The following is an 11,239-nucleotide window of genomic DNA, read 5'->3' on the forward strand; positions in this document are numbered from 1 at the left end:
TATGAATTTCTCTCCAGGGTATTTGGGTTCAGATACACCCATACCATATACAGTGCCCTCCAGAATTACTGACACCCGCAATTAAAATGAACAAAAAAACGCTGGATAAAATTAACACTGTTTGTCAAACGCTTTCTAGGCTCTGCTAGCGGAGCGGAACAGAAGTGCCACGCTGAAGGAAGCGAATCGCTGCGATTTCTCAGGCAAACCCATGAAAACGGGGGGCTATTTTTAGCGCCAATACACGTGCAATGAAAATGAATTTTGGCACCATTTTCACAAGGAGGCATCAGGAAGCACCCTTCTGTGTAGACAGCTGCCTGCGTCTTTATCACCCACTTTATGGTCTTCCATGATTTAGGAATTTGCATGTAAGGCACGCAGGGGGTGGGGGAGAGGGGGTGAGAGAAACGAAGGCTTTTCATCTAACTGCTAGCGTCCTGGTGTAGATGTTACAGTGACTCCCACGGTTGTTATCTGCACTGCGCTAGTGGGAAACCTTGGCTTCAAACCTTGGCTTCACTCAGTCAACAGAATCATTTTAGTGACTTTTTTGCTATCTCTGTGACATTTACTGAGAAGCAGATAAACACAGGCTCCTTTTTTTTCTCATCATGATTTCATTTGGTGGAGGGTGGGTGGAGTGGAGGGGGGGTGGCGGGTCAAAAAAACAACAATATCTGTCTTGGCGGTTGCTTAATAAATAAGTGTCTTTCTTTGTTCCACTGTGAATCCCTGGTAGAATGGGGGTTAGAAGTGAAAGGAGTGTGTGTGTGTGTGTGTGTGTGTGTGTGTGCGTGCGTGCGTGCGTGTGTGCAAAAAAATCTAATATTCATTACAAACTTCAAAACCAACATCAACATCTGCTTTCTGCCTCCACCATTTTCCCTGAGTGGACCCTTAATTAGAAAGAGGGCCTGAGCTGGAAAATCAATTCTGAGAGACGTGAGACATGAGAGGCGATTCTGCCGCTGGAATATCCACACTGGGGTCTGAGCCACACTGCAGAACCACCGCCTCTAATGCAAAAAGGAAGACGATCACAGCCGGGCTATAATGCGGTTTTATTTATTAAATGCATTTCTTCTCCACTAGAATGTCATTTTATTTAGGTTGCGTGTTGTGCTCAGAAGATGAAACAGGGTCTCAGGTCAACGTTCCCCACCCTACAAAAAAATCTACAGCAGGGACACGAGCGAATGAACTGCGGGGGCTCGTCTGTTTCAGGATTCTGTCCCAGCTTCTGTTTTCAAATATTTATTGAGCCCAACAATTTATTTCATCTGACATTTTTTGATAAAGTCACAAGCTGCAGCTGCAAATTGGACATGCATCCTTTGTGGAAATGTTTTTATTTCGGTCTGACATATGAATACTGGTGAACACTGTGGACACTGCGTGTCTGCGTGTTTGGGCACGCGCGCGCGCGCGTGTGTGTGTGTGTGTGTTTGCCCTTTTTCACTGAGTACTTGCCTCTCAAAAGGTCCCTGCACAGCCCTACACCACAGTAATGGGTTTTCAGCAGAAACCAGTGTGCAACCAGGCCCTTCCTGACTGGAACATGCCGGGAGTGTGGACAACAAATTACTTTCCAGCTTTCGACATTTGTGGAAACAGCAGAATGAACCCTTGCGGGGTTACAACGCAATGGAAATGATAAAACTGACAGGGCAGTAGGCAGTCATTACCTGGATCGGTTCTCCTTTCCTGACTGATATGAAAGCAGTTGACAGTGGGAACTGAACTATGGCTTCAAACAGTGGAGTGGACTGGCTAACAGAAACAGGTGGCAGTGCGTTCTGCCAGAGGTTTATCACGAATCAACACAATTTGTTCATTATTGGAATCGCTTGGTGAACAATGTCTTCCATTACAACTGGCTGGAAATGAGTGAGAGAGTTGACTGATTTCAGTGAGAAATGTCAATTTGTGTGCTGCAATAAATGTTATCCAATGTACAGTCCATTTGAAACATTGCTATGCAAAATGATGCATGTAAAAAATAATAAACCCTTTATTTTTGAATCAGCTCTGTTCCACATGAAACTAAGAAAAGAGCAATACACCTTTTCTTCTATGAGTAGTCTATCCGGTGAGCACAAAACATTATAGTACAAAAATATTTTACGCTTAGAAATGTTTCTATTGATTTGTCCGGAATTAACTTTGTCAGAAGCATTCTCTTTAAAAGTTCTCCAATGGAAACACCCATTTACAACATTCATGGAAAGTTGTAGTTTGGGGCTAGCAAAAAAGGTTGTAATTGACCAAAAGAGGCGAGTCTTATCCTGTGCCATTAGCAGTCATGAAATCTTCCAGAGCAATAAGTTGAGGACCCCTATTGCTGTACACTGTAGTGCCTGAAACGTTTGTGAATGCAGAATAATTACTACATATCCCTCCATTTAGCATGTGCTCTCCTCCATTTAGCAATTATTTTACAGTACCTACCAGGTGGCCATCATTAGCTAGTGACTGTATGAGATGTTAATTAGGTGCTTTTCATGTTTTAAAGGGATTATTTACCCTTTTAAGGCACATTAATAAGAAATAGCTATGCATGCCACAAAGCATACGATCCTCATGTTCATATTGTGCCTATTGTGCTATATTGGAAACAAAATTACATGAAAGAAGTATCAACATTTTTGGATCGAATGAAAGACTGTGGGAAATCAAAGGACTCCTAATTAGGTTGTTGAGCCCACGTGTTTCTTTTATAAAGTTTTTTCTTTAAACTTAGTAACATGGTGCAGGTTTGGCTTGTCATCTTGTTATCATATTCTTTGTTTTTGAATCCTTCATTATACTTGTTTTAGTGGTCAGGTATCCACACCTTCACCAGTTAATAGCCTATAATTGATTCACTTCAGTCTTTAATTTGTTCAGTTAGAAATAATTGACCTCCTTTTTATGTAATGTGGCGCAATAAGAACATAAATATGCATATACAGTACATATGCACATTTTATTCTTCGTAGCATGCATAGCTATTTCTGACATAATGTGCTTAAGAGGGTAAATAATCCCTGTAAACATGAAAAGCACCTAATTAAGAAAAATTAACAGCTTGTTAAAATTCTGGGATTAAAATTGTGGTAAAAAAAACAACATACACAGGGGGGCCCAGGACCGAGTGGGGAACCACTGCATTAACCCATAAGACATTCAACACCGTTAGTATGCATTGTAGCCTATTACATGATTCACCTGCAGCAGACTTGAAAGTCCATAAAAATAAGCATGTGCTGCCAGCTGCTGTATTTCCCATCAAACAGTTGCTAATGAATGAGATGCTGCTGAATTGCAGTCAATGAGCCATTTACAGTGGATCTTCCTGCCACAGCAGATGGAAATTAGGCAGTTTTGGGGTCTCTTTTCGCACCATTAAAAATGACAGGAAGATGCACGACTTCCAGAATTGTGAAAAAGCTTTTCAGCGTTCCCTCAAATGGACAATCGATTCAGACACACTGCCGTTGGTTACACACAAGCAGAATTTAAACAGCAGCACTGTAAATAAGCGGGCGCAAGATTTGCAGATTATGATGCCTAGACGTGTCTCCAAGCGTGTGGATTCATGCGTCTAAGAGCAAATATTAGCCTGGGATTGAGAAATAAACATAAGATTAAGAAAAGTAGGTCAGTGTAAATAGTATAAAGAGATCCTGCTGAGTTTGACAGAAGATGCAAGACAGCGGAGTTGCAGAGCAGACCCTCCAGCAGCATGAATCACGAGGAGGTAATGGCTCTGATAGTATGAGGACTGTGCACTGTTTGTCTGCCAGTGAACAGCAAGCATGTGCAGTATGCACGCACACAAGCACACACACACGCATACACACAGGTGCACACACAAGCACACAAACACACACACAGGCACACACACACTCGCACACACACACACACACACAAGGCTTCTAGTGGGGCAAAGGCGGAGAGGGATTAGTCAGGTGGTCAGCGGAATCATGCTTACCTACCTGAGCCATCACACTTCAGTACCTGGCCCATAATAGCCTGGCCTTCAACCTGCTGAAAGTCTCTCACTTTTGAATAACCTTTGCTGGTGTCGTATGGCTGCCCGCATTCAATTCAAATCCCTCCCACTGGCACACTAAGCTGTGAATGACACGGCCACTGTCTTCACCACTAGACCTCCAACCAGACCACTCTGTTCCGCATCCTCTCGCCAGCTGGCTGTCCCATCTCTTTGAGGACCAGGCAGCTGCTCGTCACACAGCCCCGCCATTTCTCTGCCTTCATCCCCCGATGGCGGGACAACCTTGTCCAATCAGCCAGGAAGACAAATTCACTGACTATTTTTTCGACAAACGTCAAAACCTCACCTTTTCAGACTATTCCTCAATGTTTCGATTTGATTAAAAAAACTAAACCTCACATCTCACGGGTCTTGAGGCATACATCTTAACAGTGGCACTTATATGAACAGTACTTTGCCTTTCTGTAACTCTCGCGACGTTTTTTTTTTCATGTATATTATGCTTTTACGCATTGATATTTGGGATAAAATTACCTGCTAAAGGATTCGATTGCAAATTGTACTTTTTCATTGATTTAGGTGACATGGAGAGCTCCCAGTACCGTCAAGGATAGAGATCAGATGTAATTAAATATGATAATTAAATTACTTTTCTCAGATGAGCATCCCCCTCCCAACCCTGCCCCAACCCCAAAATAGCCCTATCCCAAAAACCCCCACCTCTTGTCCCCTCATTAATCCCAATGGATGTATTTTCTTCTATAGCTTTGAGGGAAATCCTCTGTTTCTCCCCAACCGGTATGCAGCAGGACATAAATCTTTGCAGCAGGAAGGGCAGCATAGTCTCGCCAGAGGCACGCAAAATGACCGGCCAGCCGTTCCACATGCAGTCGCACTGTAATTAGGACTCTATGGTGGAAAACTGCAGATAATCATTTGCCTGCAGTATTAATTACCCATGTTATTTTGCTCAAACGAAAATGCTTACCCTTGGAGAAACGTTATTTTTTTCTTTTTTATTTTAATTTTGTAATTATTTATTCATTTTGGAGCAGATTGATAGGTCCTAGATATTAACCCTCTCTGTGTATATAATTGTTGGTTTGTTACTTTAAAATTACACTGATTGTTTATAAATGGACCTTCTGGGCCTTCTTGATGCCATAATGCCCGTTAAGTAAATGTAATGTAATGTTAATAGAATGAATCAGAAAATGGAAATATATGCTTACATATACACAAATTAAAACATTAAATTAGCCAGCCGCTTAACTTTATAAACTTTCTTTACTTTCTTGTTTTTCATCTTTATCAGTGAATACCAAATATTTTTGCCATCTAAAAAAGTAATGCTCAGAAGTTAGGGCCACAGGGAGGTAGCAGTTATTTGTAATGTGGTCCAGATTTTCCTTTTTGCTTTGCTTGTTATTGATTTCAATCACATTATGTTGTCAGAATATTAATTTTTGGGGACTTTTGTGCTGCTCATCTTTTCATCTGCGATTGTTAGGAGGAGCCACAGAAAAATTAACAAAGAAGAAAGGTTCATTTGAGGTGACAGCTGTGTTGGGGGTGGAAATTACTTCATTTCCTTAAGAAAGGACTTAAGGAAGGACTACTGCCAATGAAGATCAAAGAGAATAATAAGTTAAATTATTCATAAAGGTTGGGGGATGCTTAAAATGTATTGGCCAATTTTGAATTTGAATATTAGAAAAAACAAAATACTTTTAAAGAAATATAAACCGATGAAGTTTAACCTAAATAATGAACTGGTACAAACAAAATTAAATTTAAGAACAAGCAGAAATTAAAAAATCATTTCTATTTGGTTTTTAGGGATGGCACAAGCTGTATTGTAATTGAAAGCATTATATTTCATTTCCACAATGGGTAGTGTAAGCTGGATCATTATTAGGTTTTTATGGTCGTATAATTATAACTTTATACATGAGAGGAGCAAAAGTGAACAATCGGGTCTCCTTGTGTGAAATCAACGGGCGATATTTGAGCTGTCCCTCACACTTTAAGCCCCTGGAGATGATAACACACCTTATGAACGACATTTGAAACTTCATAAACACTTACGATGCAGTGGAGAGGCCGTTTGAGAAGCCTGGTCTCTTCAGGAGGATTACAAACACAGACAGACAATCAGCTTTCCTCTCAACACCTTTCATTACAGCTGTCCGGTAAAATAGCCTGAAAGCACAAAATATAGCATACAACATGCATCCCTCCATAAATAGGTGTGAATGACCACAACAATGTTATTTAGTTATTCAACATTATTCATTGGGGAGATTCTGCTGTCCAGAAAAAGGGTTATCATAAGAATTTTCACTGCCATCTAGTCAAATAACACCTAATAGAAACTACCAGTGATGGAGATTAATTGTGATTTGCTGAATTGCATGCATTTTGCATCACATTGTTGAAGCTCTATTCCTGGATGGTGGTAGTGTCTGTAATTGCTTTTTTTTTTTTGTTTCTATTCAGTTAGCAGGCAATTAGGCCCAGGAGACAAAGAACATAGACTCTTTTTCCAATCAAGCTAAAGAATTAATTGAATTTAGACAATGAAATTAAGTATTTAAGTGATGAAACACTGAAAAGCAGCAGACATTGCAGCCCTCTGGAACACCCTAATGGAGATGAAATATACTGCAAATGTTGGAAAGGATAGATATGAATCACAACAATGCATTTAGAATATGTATATAGGGCGGCATGGCGGTGCAGTGGGTGTCACCTCACAGCAGGTGACACCCACTATATATATATATATACAGTATGTACGTATATTGAATTATCTTGAGACTATATTTTATCTTAATATTTTGCAGTGTATACACCATGGTCCCAATCCAGAAAACATTACCTGAGCTTTCTTTCACAGAAAGTTAGCAACCAGACTTCTATACTGACTGGCTTCCTTTCTGTTCGAAAATGGATTTTGTGCTACATGCATTAAACTCACGTCTGATATGTCTCTTGTACAGAGACCAAGCTGGCCATTGTTTGAGTAACTGGGATAGTGGTACTTGGTAAAAGATTTCCTGTTCAATATTTTAACAAGCACCTTTGCGTCAGTGGCAGTGCTGAATCTTGTAATGAGGGAAGGAGGTGTTGGGAACGGCTTACCATTTATCCCAGAGTTATAAAGCCCTGTATTTTAGGGTATGAAGGGTATGATTCAGCTGTTATTAAATGCTTCTGCTGCAGTAATAACAGGAGAGGCTGACACCTGCTGAATGACGATGCCGGAGACACGACAAGCCCGAGGGACACAAACAAAAATTCAGGAGAAAATGGTGCCGAATTTCCCCTAATGCAGTATACTGCAATATATCGACAGAATATACATTTCTGTCAACAAAATTTCACAACATACTGGCAAATATGCAAATTGCTGCTGCTTTCAGATAATGCAACACGTTCATTCAGATTTCAACACCTGCAAAATGTATTTATGATTACATTTTCCAAAGTGCATTTTTCGAATGTATTGCAATGCATTCCAAGGAAACGTGAAACCAGCCCAATGTGCAGTGCCAGCTCAACCCAATGTGACATATGAGGCTGCATAGGGCCCCGTGTCTAGCACGGGGCCCCCAAAATATTCAAATGATGTTCTCTGTATATAAACTTTATGATGTTGGGTTGGGAGCTGCAAAAGCTGGCTACCGCACGAATGCAGCATGAATGTCAGGACGTTGCAGGCACACGGTCGGGTGAGCAGAAGCCTGTCCCACTTTCTCTCAGAGCAGGGGCAAAGTCCTCCAGTTAGCTGAAAGCATGCTAAATCGAAAGTGAAGAGGCATTTAGCGTAGGATCCCTAAAGTCAGAGTTTTAACTTGACCTTTCCTTGACGTGATGGCGGTCAGTGGTCCTGCTGCGGTCAGTGAGGATGATTGTAAAGAGCGTGAAGATTATGATATTTTGAGGATGATGCGAGCTCAGTTTGCCTGGAAAATTCATCAGCATCCTCTCTCTCTCTCTCTCTTTCTCTGTAATATGCTATATATATATATATATATATATATATATATATATATATAGCAAGTTAGGAATGAAACAGAAAGCACTGACCAAAGCACTGTACAATGCTGCTCTGACCCAAATTTTTAATTAAAAAAAAAAATTTTCTTTAACACACTGCACTGTCACACTCACATGAGCACATTCGTGAGCTGAGGATCAAACCAGCCCTTGAAAAGGGTTGCAACCTTATTTCAAAGTATCAGGATTGGTATTGATATTAATGCCATCAGGCACACAGCCACAGTGACAGACAGACGATGTGGGCTACCATTTGGGCCAGTGAATATGCATTTATGCCTCAGCTTGGGGTCACATGGGACTGCGTCTCAGGTAGTTCTGTTCAGTCTGGGCTGGATCTCTGAGAGGCTGGATCGCATTCAACGTCAGTGTGCTCAATGGGATCTGCCCGCAGCCAGGAGGCACCGTTCCATTACAGCTGAACCCATAATATTCCTGGCCAATGATTTGGCTGCCAACAGTGCGGTATTAGCCAGGAAGTCCCAAAAACAATTTGTCCCACACGTAGGGCCCCCAGATTGCCCTTTCTCACATGGTACTTCAGTCCTCCACCAGCTAGAGGTCACAAAATGTTCAGTCAAGCCACTTCTCAAACAATTATCCTAGTTGCACCACCACACTAATCTAAGTGGATAAAGTAATTGCCAATGATTAAGCACAGATGATGATTGACAGCAATGTGTACAAGCGACACTCACATAAATTCAGTTTGATTTCTTACTACCACGGACATGCTGCAGTATTCTTAAATGTTATATAGGGGTATGATAGGTTTCATTAGAAGCAATGAGAAATGCCTACATTAAAAATGAGAGCAGTTATGTAACATTTAATTTGCATAAAGAAATGTAAAATAAAATTTAAATATTCATGCTTCTACTAATTAACGAGTCAAGACCTTAAGTTGAATCAGGTGTCTTAGTGCTGGGATGACACAAAAACCTGCACCCACGCTGGCCCTTTTTGGATAAGATTGAAAGCCCCTACTTTATATGGATGCATGTTTCTGTTTACTTTAGTGTTACTCAGTTCGGGTCCTGGAGAGCCACAGCTTCTGCAATTCAGACCCAAGAAGCCTAGTGACCTGAGCTAACTGTGTAATCAACTGCTTCAACTGATCAATTGCTGTGCTACTCAAGATCTGAGTAACAATGAAAGCCAGCCAACTGTGTGGCTCTCTATGACCATGCTTTACATAGACATGAACTTCTATCCATGGTCACTTCTAGACTCTCCTCATATTAGAACAACTAATTGTTTATATGAATAGTCACTTAACGGTGCTGTTGGAGTGTCTATGGGGACCCCTTGAGGATAACCATTGAAAATACAAACTTAAATCCATGCAGGTCACATGGTGGAGAAAACTGGTGGCCCTACCCATACAACTTGGCTGATTTTCACCCGTGTACTACAAATTCTACTTGCCATCAAGTAGGGGACAGGGGACTGATTGGGGACTGAGCAATTAATTAGATAACATACATTTTAAAAACCTATGTTATTTTTTTGTTGGTGGTGGGGGGGGGGGGTTCAGTCACAGCCTTTCCCCATTTCCTGTTAGGAGACTTTGTCTGTCTCTGTAAAAATGAAGTAAAAATGTAACTGAATTACACTGAAGCTATGCTCTGACATGTGGTTACAGAGAGGCGCATTCTTAGAGACCATCCGCCCCCTCATCTCGCTGTAAGAAGATCACCTGCTGGACACAGAGGTACAGGCAAGGAAGTGGTGAACGACAACCCTGTTGCCTTGGTGATAGAGAAATGAGAAAGCGGCATGGTAGCCTCAATGGGAAAGTGGCAGGCACTGTCTCCGAGACTGAAATCGGGTGTGGCCGCAGTGTGGGCGTGGTCCTAGTGTGGGCGTGGGCACAATTAGGGCGCAGTGCTAGTGTGGGTGTGGCTCCACTGCAGGCATGGCCCCAGTGCAGCTGAAATACCGCCACAAATGGAAAGTGACAGAGATGGATGTGCTCTCTGTGAAATTCCATGACCGAGTGCATTCATTACACAGGCGGCCAGAAAACAATTCAGGGATAGAGAGAGAGACCTCTGGCTGAAGTTATCAAATAAAGACATTTGTTTTATTTCATTTTTAGATTGCATGAGGCTTTCACACATTAGGAAGTTTATTGAAAAACTAAATCAAAGCGAACAAATTTTCTCATAACACAAAACAATGGGGGACAGTCCAAGGGGAGTTGATGGTGTATTAGAAAGTGTTTGGTTTCATGTAATGGTGGAGCTTTTTTGTGTACAAAAAAACATCAGTGAAAGTATCTCTCTGTTAAACCAGTGTAGCTTTTCAGATTTTGTTACCAAATCGCTTTACCAAAGGCCAAATAAGAGCGTGTGGTATGTATTCCATTGGAATACGAAATAATTTTGTTCCAGATAGGCTTGGTTAACGTGAAATATTCCAAAGAAAAAAAACATTTATGTCGCAGGACTCTTTTTAAAACTCATTATGTAAAAGTGTATTTTTTCAATGGGGTATACTTCTTCAGACAAAAAGCATTACCATCTGCTTGATGTTTAAAAGCATACATTGTGCCAAACCAGGAACAGCCAATTTGCACAAAGTGTCAAAGGTTAAAGCAATTTGTAATAAAAGTGGCTCATAGGAGAGAGAGAGAGAGAGAGAGAGAGAGAGAGATGTGTATATATATATATATATATATATATGTCATGCCAAAATAAAGCTTATTTGAATTTGCATTTGAGAGAGGAAAGAGAGAGAGAGAGAGAGGCACAGCTTGCTTCATCAGGGCTCAAGGTTTCAACTTCAGTTAAAGCTGTTCTCATAAATACAAACTGGTAAGACCTTGGGATGGGAGCACTAGAGCTTAAAGGATTTCCACATGCACAGGGCTTTATTAACATTATTATGTGTCAAAAAAACATGTGTATGCACAGTATAGGGTGTTTTATATTTACTGTTACAATTTTTCCGCACCTCTAATATAATCATACAAACTAGGTGGTATGAATTTTGAACACTTGGGGTCTCAGTGAGAGGGGGTGGGCCTTGTCTGTGAAAAGGCTGTAAGCCAATCAGGAACTGATCATTTCAATCAAACTCTCTCACAGATACTACTATTCTCTCACACGCACTACGAGAGAGAGAGCATGATGGTGTGTGAGAGAGTACAATGATGTGAGTGAGAGAGTATGA

This window comes from Anguilla anguilla, chromosome 7 (assembly GCF_013347855.1).
Source record: "Anguilla anguilla isolate fAngAng1 chromosome 7, fAngAng1.pri, whole genome shotgun sequence".
Classification (NCBI taxonomy): domain Eukaryota; kingdom Metazoa; phylum Chordata; class Actinopteri; order Anguilliformes; family Anguillidae; genus Anguilla; species Anguilla anguilla.